Source organism: Delphinapterus leucas, chromosome X (assembly GCF_059928025.1).
Source record: "Delphinapterus leucas isolate spDelLeu-1000000601 "Yukka" chromosome X, BTC_Dleu_Yukka2, whole genome shotgun sequence".
Lineage (NCBI taxonomy): Eukaryota > Metazoa > Chordata > Mammalia > Artiodactyla > Monodontidae > Delphinapterus > Delphinapterus leucas.
Genome location: NC_143150.1, coordinates 33,122,001 through 33,145,369, shown reverse-complemented (window position 1 = coordinate 33,145,369; position 23,369 = coordinate 33,122,001). Strand labels below are relative to the sequence as shown.

Sequence of the window (23,369 nt, the reverse complement as noted above, 5' to 3'; positions counted from 1 at the left end):
GACTTCTAATCTCTTCATAGCCAGGGAGGGGAAGAAACAAGAGCGGAGGACCAATCTCCGCTCCCAGCCGCAGAGTTACAGTCCCCATCCGTCCAGGGCGCCCATCCCGGTGCCTATTCTCCCAACTCCCCACCCAGTTGATGTGACAGGCTCGTGGCCCAATCCTCTTCCTGGTTCCCAGCTGACTGCTAGCACCACCGGAGCCAATGGCGGCGGCCGAGGGGCGGAGGGGGCTGGCAGGAGGGGAGGGAGCGCTGGCTTTAGAACCACAGCCGCAAAAATTCCGAGCGGCAGAAGTTGTCGGAGTGCGTCGGTTGGAGGCTGTCTGGCCAGATCCGGTGCTCTGCGACTTTATGTAAGTGCTCTGCAGGCGCGGGAGGGCACTAGAGGAGCGGGATCCCTGGGCGTGGGCATGAGTGGGTCCAGGAGAGAGCATCTCCGGGAACCTCGGCAGGAACGTGCCTGGCACGGGAGGCGGGGGACTGAGAGGGAGGCTGCAGAAATTTCTGTCCTAGACCTTGGGCGCCAAAGCGGTCGTTCGCATCAAGGACGGGTGGGAGTGACCGAGTGTTCCCCACGACCACCGCCCGCCGCAAACACGTTTTCTGCTTTTCACTGGAGAGATGGTGCTTTCTCACTAGTTGCTCTTAACTTGTTGCCAAACTTGAGCTGGAGTCCTTGACGCCAGCCCTTGCCCTTCTCCCCTTCCGTGGCGGCGGCCCCGAAGTGGAAACCAAGCGCCTAACTTCCCTCTGTCGTCCTTCTTCAGCTACTGCCACCCTCCTCCCCCCCTCCTCCGCCGGCTCCGGACTCAGGAAATCCCGGAGCCGGTCGCCGGCGACGCCTCCAGCCCCCGCTCGCCCTCCTCGGGTGACCTCACGGGCTCACCCCGGCCCCCGGGCTCCACGGGGTGCGGTGGCCCAGGGCAGGAACGAGGCTCTGGTTACCTGCCTGCCGCCTGCTTCCCTTACCATTAGCGAGCGAATCGCTATCGCACCGCGTCTCCCTATGAGTAAGCACTTTTTTCCTTTCTGTAGCAGGACATCTCCGGGCCATTAGGGCAGTACCTTTCCGTTCTCCTCTCCTCAGATCCCGAGCCGCCCGTCTGCTCCCTTCTCAGCTCCTCTGGCTCTGCAGCCTCGAGCGCGTGGTCGGGGCAGCGGCCGCCCGGCACCTCCCGGGGCTCCTCTGGAGGCAGAGCCGAAGGGGCGGGGGGCGAGGGCAACATCCCCTCCTCCCACAGAGCTGCACTTGCCGGTGTTTACATTTCCCGACTCGCAGTACTTAGCGGTCTAATGAGAGGCCGGGGGACGCCGACCACCCCCGCCCGGGCTTCTCGCCAGTCCCAGAGTTGCCGCCGCCGCTGCTGCTACTTGCTCTAATGTGCTGGCGGCTCCGACGGCCAGGCTCCAGGGCAGAAGATCCCAACCTGGGAGGTGGAGTGGGCTTAATGCTTTCTGACATTTCCTGTACGCGACGCAAATTCTTGCTCCACACCCTATCTGCACAACATGCCGGGTGGTACTCAAGGTTGAGTTTAGAACTAACTGGGTTGGAGAGCCTCGCCGTTTAGGATCAGATAGACGGGATGCTCGGGGTGCCCGACCTGTTACCAGGGATGGGGGGTGGGAAAGAGAGCCTGGCTGACTGCACAGTAGGTAGAAAACCTAGGTGAAATTAAAAACTACTGAGACGTAAGCGCACACTCCACTTTACAGGATGTCACAGTGTATTTGGGAGCTTAAACTTGATCCTGAAGATCCAATTTACAGTGAGTTCCAACATAGTGGCCGAAGCCCCACATATGTCAATTGGCATCACGTGCCCCAAGTCTCTGATGCCCCTAGGGTAATGGTCACATGACTTCTTTTGACTTTAAAACTGGAATGTAATGGCTGAAGTTCATTTTCCCAAAACTGCCGTGACAAAAAAGGGGAGGGGGCGGTGTGAACTAGCCTCTACTCAAGGGAGTTCTACTTGGATTTGGATGAGGGGAACAGAAAGGGAATTTGGTGCTCAGATTTTATCTAAAATAAAAAACAGAAGCTGTTTTTAAAATAAGTGCTTGAAATATGTTTGTGCTGGGATATATATCTCCCCTGTGGCCCTTCAATCTAGTTATGGCTTTTCTAAATTTAAAAAATATCTTACTAATTATCTTCTAGAAAAATCGTCCATTTATTCGTGCCCTATTTCATTCCTAAATGATAGATTTGAAGCCATATCCCATAAGATAGTGTTTTTTAAAAAATTAGGCTTTGTCCATGTCCCTGGGTCTGGCCTATATTCCAGTTGAACTGTTCTCTATATTAGGCATCTGCTTGAAGGTGATGGATAATCTCTTGGCTAAAATTAACCATCAGCTATTGTGGTTTGGAATTAATTGGATCAGAAATCAGGCAGGAAAACAGTGGACACTAAATTTAAGAAATCGAGCTAGTTGGGTTTTTACCTGTCAGTACTTTAGTAGAATAATGAGAGGCCACAGAAACGACTCCCATAATGACCAATACCCACCCAAGTGGCCCAAGTTAAGGTTGCTGTTGGAAAAACATGGCAGTTTTTGCTATTCAGATTATATACTGCAGAGTGTAGAAATGGGCAGAGGAATCTCTGAGGTTGAGAGTTTAAAAGCTTTACTTATTTACAAAAATGGATCCAGTTGATACGTATTCAGTCTTGAAAACAACTAGGGCAGCTAAAAATGAAACTGGGAATATTTAAGAGATTTTGGCTTTGTATGCTTCAGCCAAAAATCCTTGTCTCCTTACTGCAGCAACCTCTGAATGACTTGAGCACTACATTTTCATGCTGTGCATGGGTTTCTGAGCCTAAAAACTAGAACAACTTTAAAGCACATAGTTCTGACCACAAGGCTAGCCTTGCGGCACAGATTAGCTGGAAGTGGACTCAAACTGCACCTGAGTTAATTGGAGTTAACTACACTGGGAGATAGACCCCCCTAGTGGAAGAGAGGTGATAATATAATTTTAGATGGAACTCCTAACAAATATTTAACCTTAAAAAAAGAAGAGCACAACTATCCAACGAGGTTAAAGTGGTAGGGGGATAAGTTCTTTTTAAAATAGTATTAACTCATGTCAAAACAGGATCCTCACTAGGCTCTCCAACCAGTCTTTCATTGTCTCGGTGTGTCCACTCATTTACAACTACTGACTTCATTTTTTAGTCATATGATCTAATGAACCCAGGCTCTCATTAAAATTAGAGGATTATGAGTCTAATTCTTAATTTCTACAATTAAATCTAGAAAGTTATCAGACTCTTTACCTGGGGTGGGAGAGCCAAATAAATTATGCTCTGCCTTGATTTAACACAGACAATCAACACTGAGGTCCAAGGTCTCTAGTCTAGTCTGATGCCATCATTTAGAGTCAATTGCTAAAAATGTCTAGGCTCAATGCATTTTGGGTAGAAGGATTAATTATAACTAGTGAGTAATATTTGGGTTGAGATTAAGTCTCTTCTACCAATGGTTACAAGCACATTAGACTTGACTGTGACTGTTTATACTGGCAGAATGTCAATATCCAGGGCACTATTAGGAACCCCATGAAATTTTGCTCCTAGGCAAACAGCGTGACTGTTACAGAAAAGAAGGGGGTAGTAACTTGGCAGTGGTGCCTGAGCACTAAGGAGATTCTGTATGGTGAAACTGATGACAAAAGGAAGAAAATTCACTTGCCATTTTTCCATATTCTGTTTTAAGCATTTCTACTTGCCTTTCCAAGAAATTTACTGACATAATATTCTTAGCACATAAGATAAATTCATGAATTTGCTATTGCTATAATCTAGGTGGAATGAATATGCCAAACTGTTTGTTTTTGCTGTTTAGTACAGATTCCAAAAGTAGCTGGTATAAAATTGAAAACGAACATCTATCAATACATGAAAACTTGGGTAACTGTTTTTGGAATCGTTTTGTACTTGCTCATGCTCTTTTGGTGAAAAGTAATCCAGAGGGGGAAAGTTTAATCTGTGAAAATAATAAAACTCAGTTTAGAAGAAAACAGCTAGATCATGTTTTGAGTCTGTAGTTATTCTAGAGAGTGACACACCATATGATGTATGTTCATTGTGTTGGAGGTTTCAAAAGTTTTTTGGATACATTATACTGTTGGAAGGTCTTTTAGATACCAGTGGTCACGACTAGCTGTTTTTAGTGATGAGAGCTTTGCTTAAAATTATGGCCTAGAAACATAAAAAACTGTCTGATCATGAAATGTCAGTCTCAGGAGAAGATCTGATAATACTTGGGCCAATGGTAGTTATGGAGGTGAGACACTTTCCAAAAATTCAATATGCTTAATAACATTGAATTTGCTCTATTCTTAGCACTTGAAAGATAAATATTGGTGAGTATAAACTGTTTTAGGGATGAAAAAGCATTGCTGTTAAATGAAAATTACAATGCTAAGGGGGACGTATGTTGGACTTACTTCAGAAGAACTAGATTCTAGACATGGCTCTGCCACTGACTCATAGTTTGACCTTGAGAAAGTCACTTAAGATTATTATATTGATAATTAACATTGAGTACATACGTGTGCCAGACACCACGCATTTTCTCAATTATAAAATGAGGGCATGGCTCAAGGATTTTGGTTTGCTGGGATTTTTTTTTCTTTTGTAAGATATATCTTTTATATAGATATAGTCTGGCTTATTTCAGTTATATTTATCAGTTGATTTTTTTTTCCAATTTTAATGCAACTATATTGAACCAAGCTAAATACCTTGTAGGCAAATTGGTGACTCTCCAGTCGCCAGTGGCTTATTCCGTGACTAATGTTTTTTCTTTAAAATATAGAGGTACCATTTATATCATTCCTTATCAAGGATTTTTGGCATATTAAACTTACTGATTTTATATTATGACAAAGCTTAATTTCTCTTAACGGTCTAGAAATTTGTTTGATGATAAGGAGGTAGTGTTGTTTATTGGAAAAGGCATTGAGTGTGGACTCCAGGATCTTTTAGGCTTCTACAGTTTGCACAGACAGGCCATCTTCAGTAAATCATGGAAGTTCTCTGTTTTCATATCTGGATTTTACTTTATTTGTAAGCCATCTGTTTTCAATCTGTGTATTTCACAGGCATGCTGAAAGGATAAATGAGCTATGTAAGCCTTGGTTCTTCAGCAGACAGGTGCTATATAAATTCAAAGTATTGTAGTAGTATATCATAGAAACACTAAAGCTTTAATAAGAGTTTACAGAAATGGTAGAATTCTCATCACTTAAGCCTTGCCACATTTTTACTTGTCTGTAAATGTTCTCCAGCCATCCGCTTTTACAAGCTAAGAAGAAATAAAGCCAGACATAATGTAATGAAAAATAAGAGAAATGGTTGATAACAAGAGAATAAAAACCTATATGTGTAATACTTTCTTATAATTTTTTTCCCTCAAATATTGTGCCAAGTAGCCTGTAAAAGCCATTAATGTGGTGGTGGTTTTTTTTTTTTAACCTTTCCCAAGTAACTACTGAGCAGTATTTTGGCGTTCATTGGTAATGGTTATAAAATACTTTGGCTTATCATACTTCATTCTTAGTTTTGTGATTGCCCGTAATAGGAGGTTTTGTGTAAAATTACGCATGAAAAATCAAATGTTTCTCCTTATAATTGCACTCTAAATTGCACATGCAGATATGGAAAAGTGCATAATGGAGGAGATAAACTTATGTTTAAGTGGTGTGCCATCATTAACACAGAAAAGGTGAGAAGTTAATGCAGGTCTTCATTTGAAAAACAAACGTGTTGGGCTAGATGACTTGTGAGGGGTCATTTTCTTTTCTTTTTTGGCTGCATCGGGTCTTCATTGCTGTGCGTGGGCTTTTTCTAGTTGCGGCGAGCGGGGGTTACTCTTTGTTGCAGTGCAGGCTTCAGTAGTTGTGGCACACAGGCTCAGTAGTGGTGGCTCACAGGCTGTAGAGTGCAGGCTAAGTAGTTGTGGCACACGGGCTCAGTTGCTCCGTGGCATGTGGGATCTTCCCGGACCAGGGCTCAAACCTGTGTCCCCTGCATTGGCAGGCGGATTCTTAACCACTGCGCCACCAGGGAAGCCCCTTAGGGGTTATTTTCAACCCCCACCCTCAAAACTATTAACTTGGAATTAATTTTCACTGTGTATTGTCATCTTGCCAATTACATGATAGTTCTTTAACTCTGTCATTCTTTGTGTTATTATGCATTTTTATTTTGTTAAAATTATGTTTGCTAACATTTGTTAAAATAGCATTTGTGAAGTGATAGCACTTCATGAAAATGGAATAAGCAGAAAGCCTTGAGTTAAAGGACTTTTGAAATAACCTGATACCCTATGACTAGTTCTGAAGAGAAGTTTCTCTTTGTTAAAAGAAATCATTTTCTTTTATAAAATCTGACCTCTTATTTCTACCATCTCTGTTTTAAAAGATCAAATAGCAAATCATTTTTTTGTAATCTTGTAACCCGTATATTGAAAATACAACTCTGATTCTCTTAAGCTGTTTTAAATTTATATGTATACATAATACTTGTTTACATAAAAAGTATATATATAAAATTTTTACTTTCTATAAAATAGAATTTGAGAGGGCAGCATAATAGCTTTGAATATTCATATTATTGCATTCTACATTATATGCTCTAATTACATAGTGTTGCTCTCAGATTGACATTCTGCTATTGACACTGAATAATACATTGTCCTTTACAGACGAATGTAATTTTTAAGCTTTTTTTCCTGTATTTCTTTACTTGCTTGCATATTCCCATTTTTGCCATTTCTTATTGTTGTTTTTGACATCTTGGTGCTTGTATATCAGGTGGGGGAGAATTACCATTTAAGATTGTTTTCTCAGAGGTGAAAATGATAAGACATGATTCCTAGGGTATATCCTATTGCTATAATAGTCAATAGGTATATTTAGTTAATCTGCTGGAAAGGTGTCTTAAGTAGTGTGTACTTAGGATATTTTTTAATCAGTTTACTTTGGATTAAAAAAATACAAGACCACCTTAAAAATATGAGAAGACTCCAGCCATCGCCGCCACCGGGGGGAGGAGAGCCATGATCCAAAGGAACCAGAACAGTTGAGAAAACTGTTTATTGGTGGTCTGAGCTTTGAAACTACAGATGATAGCTTAAGAGAACATTTTGAGAAATGGGGCACACTTACAGATTGTGTGGTGATGAGAGACCCCCAAACAAAACGTTCCAGGGGCTTTGGTTTTGTTACTTACTCTTGTGTTGAAGAGGTGGATGCAGCAGTGTGTGCTCGACCACACAAGGTTGATGGGCGTGTAGTGGAACCAAAGAGAGCTGTTTCTAGAGAGGATTCTGTAAAGCCTGGTGCCCATCTAACAGTGAAGAAAATTTTTGTTTGTGGTATTAAAGAAGCTACAGAAGAATATAATTTGAGAGACTACTTTGAAAAGTACGGCAAGATTGAAACCATAGAGGTTATGGAAGACAGGCAGAGTGGAAAAAAGAGAGGATTTGCTTTTGTAACTTTTGATGATCATGATACAGTTGATAAAATTGTTGTTCAGAAATACCACACTCTTAATGGGTATAATTGTGAAGTGAAAAAGGCCCTTTCTAAACAAGAAATGCAATCTGCTGGATCACAAAGAGGTCATGGAGGTGGATCTGGCAACTTTATGGGTCGTGGAGGAAACTTTGGAGGTGGTGGAGGTAACTTGGGCTGTGGTGGAAACTTTGGTGGAAGAGGAGGCTATGGTGGTGGAGGTGGTGGCAGCAGAGGTAGTTATGGAGGAGGTGATGGTGGATATAATGGATTTGGAGGCAACGGTGGTAACTATGGCGGTGGTCCTGGTTACAGTAGTAGAGGAGGCTATGGTGGTGGTGGACCAGGATATGGAAACCAAGGTGGTGGATATGGTGGCGGTGGTGGAGGATATGATGGTTACAATGAAGGAGGAAATTTTGGAGGTAACTATGGTAGTGGTGGGAGCTATAATGATTTTGGAAATTATAGTGGACAACAGCAATCAAATTATGGACCCATGAAGGGGGGCAGTTTTGGTGGAAGAAGCTCGGGAAGTCCCTATGGTGGTGGTTATGGATCTGGTGGTGGAAGTGGTGGATATGGTAGCAGAAGGTTCTAAAAACTCAGAAGAAAAGGGCTACAGTTCTTAGCAGGAGAGAGAGCGAGGAGTTGTCAGGAAAGCTGCAGGTTACTTTGAGACAGTCGTCCCAAATGCATTAGAGGAACTGTAAAAATCTGCCACAGAAGGAACGATGATCCATAGTCAGAAAAGTTACTGCAGCTTAAACAGGAAACCCTTCTTGTTCAGGACTGTCATAGCCACAGTTTGCAAAAAGTGCAGCTGTTGATTAATGCAATGTAGTGTCAATTAGATGTACATTCCTGAGCTCTTTTATCTGTTGTAGCTTTGTCTTTTTCTTTTTATTACATCAGGTATATTGCCCTGTAAATTGTGGTAGTGGTACCAGGAATAAAAAATTAAGGAACTTTTAACTTTTCAAAAAAAAATATATGAGAAGAAAACAAAAGGGTTTATAAAGAAGAAAAATAAAAATTACTCATAATTGTACCACCTGTTCATATTTTTCATCTGTTTCCTGTGTAGAACGTTAGATATTTTTAAAATTGGGATCATACTGTATATACTGTTTGTATCCAATTCTTTTAACTTATATTATGAACATGTTTTCATGTAATCAGATATTTTTGAAAATATTTAAAATTACTGCATGATATTCTATATAATGGATATTTCATAATTTATTTCGCTAATTCCAGGTTGTTGGAAGTTTTTGTTCTTTCCATATCTTATAGATAATGCTTCAGTGAACACCCTGGGGCAAAAACCATTTCATGACTCTGATTATTTCTTTGAGATAAATATTTAGAAGAGAAATTGCAAAGATTTTTGTTTTAAAGATGAATTCCTTTGACAATCTCTGAAATTTAAACATTGGTGTAAGCAAAAAGAGCCTTGATTTCAAACAGCGGCTCTCAAAAAAAAAAAAATCCGTTCTTTATATAGTGTTTCGTATGGAGCTGGTTTAGGTAAAGTATATGTCTTGGAAATATTTTGGTTTCCTCTGATCTAGTTAGCAGGTGCAAAGGAGGATGAAGTAGAATCCTGTGGGGTGTACAATCATAGGAAGTTCTATTTTTTGAAACTGAACTGTTAATTGGGGAAGGGAGACAGGTTTGTATTTAATTAGCCTTTAGATTTCAGATTGCTGTAAAACTCAGTTCAAGTACAGAAAGCTTACTTGTGACCATAAACTTTCAGTATCATGAAGAGACTTTTAATCCTGAAGTTGGTTAAATGGCTGTATATATATAAAGATATATATTTATATATTCTTTTTCAGCTTCTTTGCCATTATAGGTTATTACAAGGTATTGAGTGTAGTTCCCTGTGCTATACAGTGGGTCCTTGTTGGTTATCTGTTTTATATATAGAGTGTATGTATGTTAATCCCAAGCTTCTAATTTAACCCCCTCTTCCCCTTTGGTAACCATAAGTTTGTTTTCTATATCTGTGGAGTTACCATATTACCCAGCAATCCCACTCCTGGGCATATATCCAGAAAAGACGAAAACCCTAATTTGAAAAGATACATGCACCCCAATGTTCATAGCAGCTCTATATACAATAGCCAAGGCATGGAAGCTACCTAAATGTCCATCGACAGATGAATGGATAAAGAAGATGTGGTACATATACACAAGGGAATATTACTCAGCCATAAAAAAAGAATGAAATAATGCCATTTGCAGCAATATGGATGGACCTAGAGGTTATCATACTGAGTGAAGTAAGTCAGACAAAGACAAATATCATATATCACTTATATGTGCAATCTAAAAAAATGATACGAATGAATTTATTTACAAAACAGAAATAGACTCACAGACGTAGAAATGGCTGTGTTTGTTGATAGGCTTCTTTATCTCAGGCTGTCAGCCTCTTGAAGTACAGCCACTCCTCAGAGATACTTCAGTTGGTTCCAGACTATCGCAATAGAGTGAGTCACATCAATTTTTTTGGCTTCCCAGTGCATATAAAAGTTATGTTTACACTATACTGTAGTCTATTAAGTGTGTGATAGCATTACATCTAAAAAAATGTACATAATTTAAAATACTTTATTGTTTAAAAAATGCCAATTTTCATCTGAGCCTTCAGTGTGTCCTAGTAACGTCGAAGATCACTGATGACCAATCATTATAACAAATATAATGATAATGAAAAAGTTTCAAATGTGGTGAGAATTACCAAAATGTGACACAGACACAAAGTGAGAAAATGCTATCGGAAAATGGTGCCAATAGACTCACTTGATGCAGCGTTAGCACGAACCTTCAATTTGTAGAAAGTGCAATATCTGGAAAGTGCAATAAAATGATGTGTACCTATACGTTGACAATGCTCAATAAACTCAAAGTTTTATGTTTCATTCAGGCTGCTTAAATAACGAAACGGAGATCCAATAGTGGTAAAACTGGTGCCACCAGTGCCACCAGTTAATTTGTGCCTAGTTTCAGTATATGGTGAATCCCCAAATTACAACACTTGACTTAACAAATATTTTGTATATTTAAATGGCTCATTGTACACTGCATATCTCTCCCTAAACTTATCCCATGCTGCTTCACAGACCTTTCCTGGATGTCTGTCTCCTTACCCCAGTTCACTGGTGGCACTAAGGACCATGTTGGTCCGGGCATCCCATGATGACCCGGAAGTGATGTGGAAAGTTTTGTCTGACTGGACAACTCGTTCTTACCACCTCCTTTTTTTGTTCTCAGAGGGATCGTGTACACGCTATATTTCATAGTCAGAATGGATTTTAGCATAAAATATGGGTTCCCATGGTTTTGCTATTTTATATCTCTGTGACATTGGGGAAGTTCCTTAATTCCTCTAAACCTCAATTTCACTATCTATAAAATGGGGATAATATCACTTGTTTTCAGTCTTGTCTTTAAAATTAAAGGAGAACATTTATAAAGAAACTGGCGTATATTAGGTGCTCAATCAGTGTTCCCATTTACAGGTCAATTAATGTTGCCTTAGGTGATCTTTATCAGGTCTCTGTAGCTACCTCTTCATTTTCCTCTAATTTAAACGTTTTTTTCCTTAAGTATCACCATTGAAGATAAATAAGATAGTTTATTTTTTCTGTTTTATTTAATGGTATTGTGAAAATATGACTTTCCAATGCTTTTCATTACGAATGTGGAGGATTTTAACAATGTTCCAGGTTGAAGAAGCCTCTTGGCTTATCTAAGAAACCCCTTTACCATTAATTTATCCTTTTATGAGGATATGCCATCCAACAGTCTAAATTCACCCTCAAAGGAAAATTGGAAACGTGACTCTTTTAATACATTACAGACACCATTATAAAGTCACTGCCACTAACAAATTTAGCTTAGAGCAGGGTGAAAGGTAATAGGTAATGTTGATGCCTGTTTTTGGGGGGAGGAAAAAAAGCTTCAAGTTCTTCAGTGTTTCTACAATAGTAGAAATAGTATAAACATGAATGTTTAGAAGTTTACCTTTGAAAAAATAGGAGAAAAGAGAAAATAAGTTAGTGAAAGCTTAAAATGCTGGGGAAGGCAGAGTTATAAATTAAATCAGTATCTTTCCAAGATGACATGTAGCCTTTAGACATGGGTGAATCCAAAACATATTAATTTTAAATTTACGATGCCCATTATTTCCTCTAGTGGAAGTTTTCAAAAGCAAAAACCAGGAAATGATGAAGGACATTGACACATTCAACAAATATTTTGAGCAGTTTGTGGGTCTCCAGTTTAAAGCTACAGTTGAATCAGTTTTGCAAGTGGTTATGAATAATTAAAATTTTATATTTTGTCTTATGATAATTAAAAAACAAATATAGCCAAATTACCATGCAGTATAGATAACCAAAAAGTAATACTGATAGATTTACATGTTTAAAGATATAAGCCAACCCATACATTTGGTATCTTATCCTAAATCAAAGTTTTCCAGCATTAGTTGGGCCCCCAGCCCCGCGAAAAATAAAAGCAGACTAGAATATATTTATAGGTGCAAGCAGAAGGTGGCAAACTTCCCTAACCAGAGAAGGTTTGTGTAAAGATGAAGGGAGGATTGATTGCTGTGTCAAGTACCTTGAAATGTGTAAAGATTATATAAAAGGCGGCCTATAAGGCATTTATAAAGAGATGTAACCCTCAGGAAAACTTTAAAATGTGCCCAGAGTTCTCAAGTATATATTGAGATAGTACAAACTATAGATGGAGTAATAGCCAATGATAGTAACATGGACAATGCCTTAATTAGTCTATTTGTGGAATGGCTTCATCATTCAACTAAAATAAGTTTAATGAAGACTGTTAGGTGCTAGGGCTACAAAGATGGTAAGATACTCCTGCAGTCTGGAAGAAAAAAACGTAATATTGGATTTCATGAAACCTAAAAATATTCTTACATGTAGAAAAGGAACTTAAATATGGCCTTTTTTCTCAACATAAAATAATTTCTAAATTTAAACCTTGTGTGAACAAAGACATTCATGTATAACCCAATATAATCAAATCTAAACTAAGAACAAATCAAATTTAAACATTGTCATTTCTTTGCAATAATTATTGCATCCTAAAAAAAGTGCCGACCATGAGTTAATTTTACTTAAATAGAACATTGCTCAGCCTATAAATGCAGGTCAGCAGACACCAGTGTCTTGGAATAAAATAGCCCTTTGGCAAGAAAATGAGCCACACCCCATTTAGTTTTTACAAAAATAAAATTCTTTCCAGCTTTACTAAATTGTAGATGTTGTGCACAGCGTGTACTTCTGCAGTAGTTGGTTCTGCAGCTGTGGAAATGTCCATGCATGTAGAAGCCCTAGAAAACGTTGATTCGCCATTACTTGCACATGCAGCTCTCATACTTTCTGTAGTACAGTATTCTGCTAAGTTTTATCTGACTCAAGGATAATAGCGAGTAACTACAGGTATAGCTGACACCTTAATTTTCTGCCGTGAACTTCTTGATTGTCCCAGACTTTAAAATGAGCTGGAAAACCCAGGATTCCAAATCTGGTCATCATTTCATTTGGTGGGAGGGGATCAAATGAATGCAGTATATCTGGATGTACTGTCTGCTGTACATGGTTTTCTTCAAAGACGGTACTAAATTCCTGCCATGTACCATGGAAAACACTGTTCTTCTAGGGAGAAAAGAAAATAAACCCATTCTCCTGGTTCTTTCACAGTACACCTGGCACACAGCAGGTCTCCATAAATATAATACATTTGAAAGAGGGTACAAATGGCCATGGATGGCCCTTGCTGATAAAGATTAAATTGTGAAAACCTAATCAGCAAATGGGTAACTTATGAATCATATTGAATAAAATACATATTGATGTGAACCTGTCAGAAAACTAAGCAAATGGCTTGCTTGGTTTTCTTCCTCCTTTACTTGTCTTAAGTGAATGGTCAGGAGTGAATGTTACATATGGATGGCACTTTCATTGTGAGAACTGCTTAACTTTAGAATCAACGAGGATATTGGGACATATTAATATTTTTTCACTTTTTAAAGCAGTTATTGAGAGAGAATTCACATTGTGTACCAACCATGTAAATTGTACAGTTCAACGGATTTTAGTATATTCACAGATATGCACAACCATCAGCAAGTTTTGAATATTTTCATCGTCTTGGAAGGATGAAGGAGGCTTAAAACTCCAGAGTTTTAAGCTATGCCTCTCCCCAGCCCACCACCTCCCCATCCCTAAGCAATCACTAATCTACTTTCTGTCTCTATAGATTTCCCAGTTCTGGACTTTCACGTATAAATGGAACATATGGTCTTTTGTGACTGACTTCTTTCACTTAAGCATATTGTTTTCAAGGTTCATTCACATTATAGCATGCATCAGTACTTCATTCCTTTTTATGGCTGAATAATAGTCCATTGTATGGATATGCCACATTTTGTTTATCCATTCATCCATTGATAGACATTTGGGTTGTTTCCACTTTTTGGCTGTTATGAATAATGGGATATGTTAATATTAAATGTCTACCCATGGGTCAGCTAATGAGTTAGAAGTGGTACTGACAAGATAACATTTCATTTATCACTGGTCTGCTGTTAATGTAGATCCTTGCTTTGACTCTGAACAATATTGATTTCTACATCTAAGTGTAGCTAATTTTTTCCTGTTTCTTTTTAAATTTATTTATTTTTTAAAATTTCATTTATTATTATTTATTTTGGGCTGTGTTGGGTCTCCGTTGCTGTGCGTGGGCTTTCTCTAGTTGCGGCGAGCGGGGGCTACTCATTGTTATGGTGCACAGGCTTCTCATTGCGGTGGCTTCTCTTGTTGTGGACCACAGGCTCTGGGCATGCGGGCTTCAGTAGTTGCAGCACGCGGGCTCAGTAGTTGTGGCTTGCGGGCTCTAGAGCACAGGCTCAGTAGTTGTGGCTCACGGGCTTAGTTGCTCCGTGGCATGTGGGATCTTCCCGGACCAGGGCTCGAACCTGTGTCGCCTGCATTGGCAGGCGGATTCTTAACAACTGCACCACCAGGGAAGCCCCGTTTCCTGTTTCTTGATGCTCAGTAGCTTATTATCATCAACTTGTTCCCAACACTACCTTATTCCTTAGTAATATTTCTGCTTGAATAATGGAAAGCCTGTAAAAGTTCTATAATCACCTTTATAAAAACTTGTATAACAGATTTATACAAAATTCCTTGTTTATACACATTTATTGAATACCTAGTATAAGGAACAAAAGTAAGCAGTATTAAGTATTGCAGAAGTAAATGACAAATGCTTTGAAACACAATGGTTTTCAGTCAACCTAAAGCATTATTGAGCACATCTAATATTTATTTTTTAAATTTACGCTTCAAGGGCTTCCCTGGTGGCGCAGTGGTTGAGAGTCCGCCTGATGATGCAGGGGACGTGGGTTTGTGCCCCGGTCCGGGAAGATCCCACATGCCGCAGAGCGGCTGGGCCCGTGAGCCATGGCCACTGAGCCTGCGCGTCCGGAGCCTGTGCTCCGCAACAGGAGAGGCCACAACAGTGAGAGGCCCGCGTACCGCAAAAACAAACAAACAAACAAAAATTTACGCTTCAAATATGAAATACATACACAGAAAAAAATTCAAAAGCTATAAAGGGACATAAAGAAAATAAACCTCCTGCCCCTGACTCCGATCCCCCATTTCCCTTCCCAGGATGTGACCATTAGTACTAGTTTCTTGTCTATCCATCCAGAAATAATATTGAGTACATTTGACACTTGACATTTTCAGAAGAGCTTGGTGTTTTACATTTAGAAAGTTCAGCAGTTTGAGGGAGTCTTTACCTTTTGACTCTTCAGGGATGAACACGAGAAGGAGGGATTATCCAAGGATGATAACAAGAATCAGTTACAGATCAGAGTTTTTCTTTCAAGAACCCTTCAGGTCAATATAGCTAATGACACCTAGAACCGATCTCTGCCATTATCCTCTGTATTCAACCCACAGAGAAGTTCTTGGACCTAGTTGCCTTATTCTGGGCAGGCCAACTAGGAAAGGATAGGCCTCCCTGAGAGAGGAGGGCTGCAGTTCAGTAAAGAAAAGATACAATTTCCCTGACACACATTTAGAACTTCCTATTTAATTACTTAATTCATTTAACAGGCCTTTATTAATCATCAACAGTGTGCTAGACACTGTTATCACTAAGATAAATAACATAATGTGCCATCGTTTGAAGAGCTCAGAGTCTAATCCAGCCACTGATTTTTGCAGATGAGGCGACAGAGGTCTAATGCAGTGGTGGACAGTGGTGGGGCATGGGGTCTCCTGATACCTAATCCATCACTATTCTTGCCATAAATTTAAATACCACATCCAGAGTCCAGCGTGGTTCACTAGGAATGCCTCTTCCACCCTGAATCAGTTTATACAATCTGGAGTTTTCTTTCAGATGTTAACAAAATGGCAAATGCCATGTCTTTAAAGTTGACATAACCTCTCTGAAACTCACTTCACCTATAACTTAAGCAACATTATTTAACTCGACCAACTCTTCCATAGCTAATGAAAATTCATTAGTAATAGCTTTGAAGTGGTAAATTATTTTCTAGGTTGTATCTTCAACCAAAGTACTCTTATGCTTACAAAGCTGCAGTCCTAATCATTGATCTTAAAGAGTTTCCTACATTGTATTGCATTCAAAGGATTTTTTTTTTTGTAGTACGTGGGCCTCTCACTGTTGTGGCCTCTCCCGTTGCGGAGCACAGGCTCCGGACGCGCAGGCTCAGCGGCTCTGGCTCACGGGCCCAGCTGCTCCGCGGTATGTGGGATCTTCCCGGACCGGGGCACGAACCCGTGTCCCCTGCATCGGCAGGTGGACTCTCAACCACTGCGCCACCAGGGAAGCCCCCATGCAAAGGATATTGAAAACTCTAATGCCAATATATTGGATATACATTGTAGGATTTATCATTCTTTTTTTTTTTTTTTTTTTGCCACACCGTGTGGCTTGCAGGATCTTAGTTCCCCGACCAGGGATTGAACCCGTGCCCCCTGCAATGGAAGCGCAGAGTCCTAACCACTGGACCTCCAGGGAATTCCCGGATTTATCACTCTTGGTTTCTTCCGAACTGGATTTTCTCTCTCAGAGAGCATTTCCCCCTTTGTACTACTCCTCACCAAGAAAAAAAATTCCATTTTATTCATTGATTCATTCACTTATTCAGATATTTACTGAGTGCCTCTATAGGTCAGGTTATTTTCTAGGCACTGGGGATTATACCTGTGACTGAAAAAAATGAAAATTACTATCTTTATGAAGCTTACATCCTACTAGGGGAAGATACAAAATGAACAACGATATAGTATATTCGATGGTAATGTATTATGGAGAAAATTAAAGTTGAGGGTATAGGGAGTGGGAAGAGGGCATTGCCATTTCAAATCATGTGGTCACAGGAGGCCTCACTGAAAGGAAGATATTTGATGCAAGACATGAAGGAGATCAAGGAGTGACTATCTGGGGACAAGTGTCACTTAAGTAAATGTTTCTAATAACAGATACCAAAATTGTCATGCATTGGTGGGTTCTTGCCCTGAAATTCTCCTTTATATCAGCTTGTTATTTTGGTATTGAACAGAAAAAATATCGTTTACCCAGATCAAATACTCTAGTGGAGTCATGAATTGACCATATATGCTAAGACTATAGTGTCGGTGGCTATGTCTATAGTATTTTGGAAAAATTCGTGGGAATAATGTTTAAAATAGGATATGAAATTATTGCATATAAGTTTTCTTCTCTTTTCCTATCCACTTAATTATACTATATTCTGTGTTTAATTCTGAGTTGGATTTTTTAATTGAACTTTTTACTTTGCAGAAATTGTAGACATGTACTTGTAAGAAATAACACAGAGGGATCCTGTGTGCCCTTTACTCAGTTTTCCCCAGTAGTAACCTCTTCAAGACCATAGTACAATACCCAAGCCAAGATGTTGACATTAATACAGTCAAGATGCTGAACAGTTCCATCACCACTAGAATCCCTTTTGTTACCCTTTTGTAACAGCACACGCTTCCTTCCACCCTCCCCTGCACCTGCCCCATCTCTACCCCTGGAAACCACTAATCTGTTTCCATTTCTATAATTTTGTCATTTCAAAAATATGTAAATGAAATCAGAGTATGCAATATTTTGGCTTTTTTAATTCAGCATAATTCTCTAGAGATTCATCCAAGTTGAGTATATCAATACCTTCCTCCTTTTTATTGCTGAGTAGTATTCCATGGTGTAAATGTACCATAGTGTTTTTAACCATTCACACATTGAAGGACATCTGGGCCATTTCTAGTTTTGGCTGCTACAAATAAAGCTGCTACAAATATTTGTGTCCAGGTTTTTCTGTGATTGTAAATTTTCATTTCTCTGGGATTAATGCCCAAAGAATGCAATCTCTGGGTCATATGAGAGCTGCATGTTTAATTTTATAAGAAACTATCAAAATGTTTTTCTGTAGTGACTTGTACCATTTAATCTCCTACCAGCAATGTATGAGTGACCCAGTTTTTCTACATCCTTGCTAGCACTTAGTATTGTCACATTTTAATTTTAGCTATTCTGATAGGTGTGTAGTGATATCCCATTTTTGTTTCATTTTGCATTTCCCAGTGGTTAATGATGCTGAGCATCTTTTTATGTGTTTGTTTCCCATCTGTATATCCTATTTGGTGAAACATCTGTTCGTGTCTTTTGCCTATTTTCCAATTGGATTGTTTTTTAATGTTGAGTTTTGAGAGGTCTTTATATATTCTAGATAACAATCCTTTGTCAGATATGTGGTATACAGCTATTTTCTCCTAGTCTGTAGCTTGTCTTACCATCCTCCAAGCAAGGTCTTTCACAGAACAAAAGTATTATTTTGACAAGGCCAAGTTGATCAATGTTTCCTTTTATGGATTGTCTTTTTGATGTTATGTCCAAGGCCCCTTCACCAAACATGGTTCCTGATGAATTTTTCGAAAAATTTTTTCTAAAGTTTTATGGTGTTATGTTTCACATTTAAGTCTGTGGCCCATTTTGAGTTAATTTTGGTGTAAATCTTTACACAAAATTACACAAAATGAGGTCTAGGTCAGAGTTCTTATTTTTTTCCCCTATGGTTGTCCAGTTGCTGTAGCACCATTCCTCCACTGATGAGCTTTTGCACCCTTGTCAAAAATCAGTTGAGCTTATTTGTGTAGGTCTATTTCTGAGTTCTCTGGCCTGTTCCATTGTTCTGCATGTGTTGCTCTGTAACCACACTATCTTGATTGCTGTAGCTACAAGGAATGACTTAACACCAGGCAGAGTGAGTCCACCCAGTCTATTTTTCAATAAAGTTTACCTGTTCTAAGACCTGTTTCTTTCCACATAAATTTTTAGAATAAGCTGGTCTATGACCACAAAAAACTGTGCTGTCAATAGGAGTTACATTAATAAATTAGAATTTTGAGATTGCATATGTAATGTTAATTAAGTTAAAAATGGTAATTCCATTAAGGAAGACAATTTAATTTCTTCTATAGTCTCATGCTAGGTCTTATTTTCTAAAGTGGTGCCTACTTTTATGATTTTTAAATCACTGAACAAATCTTAATTGGTCATTTCTCTTCAGATATAACTTGGATATCTTTTTTTTTATTGCCAATATTGAAACTTTTTCAAAGGAATGACACATTCTTGATTTAGGTATATAACTTTCAAGTTCTAAATCACTGATATGTTTTTGAATTTTAAAATTATTTGAAGAGTTCTTTCCAGAATTTTTAAAGACTCCCGCCCCCACCTTAGATTTCTCTTTGCAAGACTCCTAAACCTACTAAGTATGGTTTACCTCTTCTTTTGTTTCAAACAAATGCATTAACCCACATAGCAAAACAGAATATGCCACTAAATCATTGGGATTTAGGGTATTGGAGTTTAGGATGTGTTCGTTAGTCATGAATAGTAAATCAAAACATTTTAAATGAAAACTTTTGTGCATTCTCATGCTTTGATCTTTGATTCTGAAAAATAAAATCTTAAAAATTACAAAAAGAGGGCTTCCCTGGTGGCGCAGTGGTTGAGAGTCCGCCTGCAGATGCAGGGGACACGGGTTCGTGCCCCGGTCCAGGAAGATCCCACATGCCACGGAGCGGCTGGGCCCGTGAGCCATGGTCACTGAGCCTGCGCGTCCGGAGCCTGTGCTCCACAAGGGGAGAGGCCACAACAGTGAGAGGCCCGCGTACCGCAAAAAAAAAATAAAATAAAATTTTAAAAGGGCACTTGGAAACCTACTATTAGGTATTAAAAAAAGAGGACTGTTAAACTGATTAGGGCTGAAGAAGAAAGGAACAGAAAATGTCACCTTGTTTGGGTGCGGGAAAAGTGAATGAGATCATGCTTTCATTTCTGTCTTGCTTTCTCAAGATAAAGCTTTTCCACCCTTCTTTCTGCTTCATGATTCAGGGTGGAAGCACCAAAAAAACTTGGCTCTCTTTCCCATCCTGTTTTAAATTGGCTTTTATTGTTTTAATAAATATGTCACTGGCAGCCTATAACATTATGAACATGGCATTAAGTGGTTACACTCAGAAAGCAGGAATTTGAAAGTCACAGTCCAGATATACGACCTTAAACACAATTAACAGAATTACTTCTCAATAAGGAAAACTTACCTAAGTTACAGCATGTGGCTCATAGTTTTAGTATAATTATTACAGTGAAATTTACTACCACTAAGCATTGTGTACAGAGTTCTGAAAGGACAAAAGTGCGATCCAAGAATAGTAAGCCAAGATGTCATTCAAAAATAAAGGTACTAGGCAGTTCCCATGAATATAAAAGAACTCGTAGAAAAGAGAAATACTCGAAAGTGAAATTCAGCCAATTAAAAAATAGGGCAAAATTAAGATTTTAAGAATAGAGGAGTCTTGGTAAAAGGATGTATGATGATCATTGAATCCATTTAAATACAGAATTAATACTGAAAAAAAATTTACTACCACTAATATCAGTGATTTGTTTCTTCCCCATCTACTCCTAACTTTGTTTAGGTTAATAGTCACAGCTACAGCAAAACCTATCCTGTGATGGAAAAAAAGTGTAATTTAAGGAAGAATGCAGTATAATGGTACTCATCAAACAGATATTCCAACTTCTTTCTTCACATATCGCTTATCTGCATTTTTGTATTTGGTCTAATGAGAGACCTTTAAAAGCTCATTCTCTTAAAGCAGTGAATTCTCAGAGCCAGTGAGCCTACCATAGTCTACCCCATCAAAAGAACCCTGCTAATGGCTTAGCCAATTTCTGAGGTAAGAGTACCAGGGAGAGGGATAAACTGGGAGAAGGAAGAAGTTGCTCTTGCATGGATGACTTTTTGCTAACAATATGATTTTTAGCAAGCAAAGGCCACAAAAGTTGTTTGATTTGTGGCAGAATTAATTATGAGACTTTTTAGCTGTACCAGGTTAACAGATTGCCAAATAAAATACTGAGCAAGCAAAACTGGTCAGTTATAATTCAGTGTCTAGAAATCTGAGCCAGCATTAGTGTTATGTTTATGGATTCAACTCCATCCTCAAAGAAATGCAGTCGGGGTATCAGCAAAAATAAAATAAGAGTTATGGGGTATCTCCCAGACATTTGAATAGAAAGGGCACATAACACTGTGTGAGACCACAGTATTTTTGCAGCCAATCTTAAGGATAAATCTACATTGTATTCAGGATGCTGTGTTGGGCCAAAACTTAACAATGACCATTATGTGTAGAAAATAGCAACCATTGTTGTTGCCTTAAACTCTCTCTGGAGATTAAAAAACATTTTTAATTAACCTAATAAAACCCCAATGGCAACATAACCAAAGAAATTAACATAACCAGAGAAGAATGTGTAGAAGCAGAAAACCTAGTGCAATTGTTGAGTTATCCTGGCAAAGGAACCCTGAACTATGTGAAGCTAGTGACTGTTTACTGTTTTGTCTAAAAAAGCAACTCCAAAAGTATACATATACACACAAACACACACACATTTGGATTTTTCAGCTAGATCTTTAAGCGGGCTGTTTCATGACAAGCTCCCAAAGAAATGGAATTAATTTGTGGTGTGTTTTTGTTTTTTTTAATTTATTTACTTATTTTTGGCTGCGTTGGGTCTTCGTTGCTGCACGTGGGCATTCTCTAGTTGCGGCGAGCGGGGGCTACTCTTTGTCGTGGTGCACGGGCTTCTCATTGTGGTGGCTTCTCTTGTTGGGGAGCATGGGCTCTAGGCGCGTGGGCTTCAGTAGTTGTGGCTGGCGGGCTCAGTAGTTGTGGCTCGCGGGCTCTAGAGCGAGGGCTCAGTAGTTGTGGCGCACGGGCTTAGTTGCTCTGTGGTAGGTGGGATCTTCCCGGACCAGGGCTCGAACCCGTGTCCCCTGCATTGGCAGGCAGATTCTTAACCACTGCCCCACCAGGGAAGTCCCTGTGGTGTGTTTTTAAAGTGTTTATATATATATGTGCTTGCAAGAATTACACGGAGGAATTAGACCGACAGAGTACTTGGTGATTCTTGATGTGAATATTGGCAACCTTAAAGATGTTTTATTAGACAACAAGGCAACAGTTTTCCTCTGTCTTCACAATAATAGCAGAAGTCAGAAAACATTCCACATGCAAATATATCTGAACCTCTTCATGAATGCATTTAACACTTTGAAGTGATGGCAACATCTGGTAACAAGTAGAAACCAGCATCTTATAAACTGTGGTTTCATGTTACCACTTCATCTGAATTAGTCATTTAAGGAAGTTTTATAAGTCTTCCTAAAAACTGACAAGGTTAATCTTGGACTAGGGCAGACAGGCAGGAAATGCTGAAGCGGCTGTTTCTTTTGAAGGTTTTGTGATTCCTTGTGAGGTCAAAAAGTAGTCGTTTTAAAGTTAAGAAAGCTAAAGCATTGAGATCTTGACAGCTTAAGTGCGATTTTTCTTTTTTGTGTGTGTGGCAATTTTGAAGGAAAACTCGATAAAATTCAGAGTTCTTTATACCTTCCATTCCACTTTTCTCTGAAATGCCTTTATTTTCGAAAAGTGGAGAATTAGAAAATCATTCAGCTGCCAAATATGATCATGGATTCGGTGCCACCAGAAAGATGTAACCTACCGTTTCTTTGGCTGGATTACTTCTTAGGAATCACCCTGTTTTGTAGGGTTACCCAATGGGACAAGAGTAGATGTCTTTTATGTTTATTTATGTGATTTGCATTAAAAGTGCTAAAAGTTTATTCTTTATTATGTAATACACCACTATAGCACATGACAGTGAGTTTAATTCCTTTAGCATGCAATGTTATTATCACAAATTTATTTAACAGATACTTTTTTTCATTTGAAAGTAAATATTTGTTCCTGAATTTTTTTCTTCCATTTTGTTGAGACATAATTGACGTACAGCATTAAGGTGTACAGTATAATGATTTGACTTACATACATCATGAAATGATTATCACAGTAAGTTTAGTGAATATCCATCATCTCATATAGATACAAAATAAAAGAGAAAGAAAAAATTTTTCTTCCTTGTGATGAGGGCTCTTAGGATTTGCTCTCTTAACTTTCATATATAACATACAGCAGTGTTAATTTCTCATATTGTACATTACATCCCTAGTACTTATTTATCTTACAGCTGGAAGTTTGTACCTTTTGATTGCTTTCATCCAATCCCCCCGCCCCCACCCTCCTTAACAGATACTTATTGCGTGCCTACTGTGTGCCAGGCACTGTTCTAGATGCTTGAGATAGATTGGTGAAA

At 39.0% G+C, this 23,369-nt stretch overlaps 1 protein-coding gene and 1 pseudogene across 2 annotated transcripts in view; both read left to right on the top strand.

Moving 5' to 3' along the window:
• The first annotated feature begins 248 nt into the window (after positions 1-248).
• Positions 249-23,369, top strand: part of PLS3 (plastin 3) — a 90,227-nt gene continuing 67,106 nt past the window's right edge. The window contains exon 1 of one of the 2 annotated variants that reach the window (XM_022556686.3): positions 249-355. The gene's annotated coding sequence lies outside the window, so the exon portion shown is untranslated. The remainder of the gene's footprint in view (positions 356-23,369) is intronic. The other variant, XM_089904157.1, reaches the window with a different exon arrangement.
• On the top strand, positions 382-23,298 carry LOC149744200 (heterogeneous nuclear ribonucleoprotein A3 pseudogene; annotated as a pseudogene).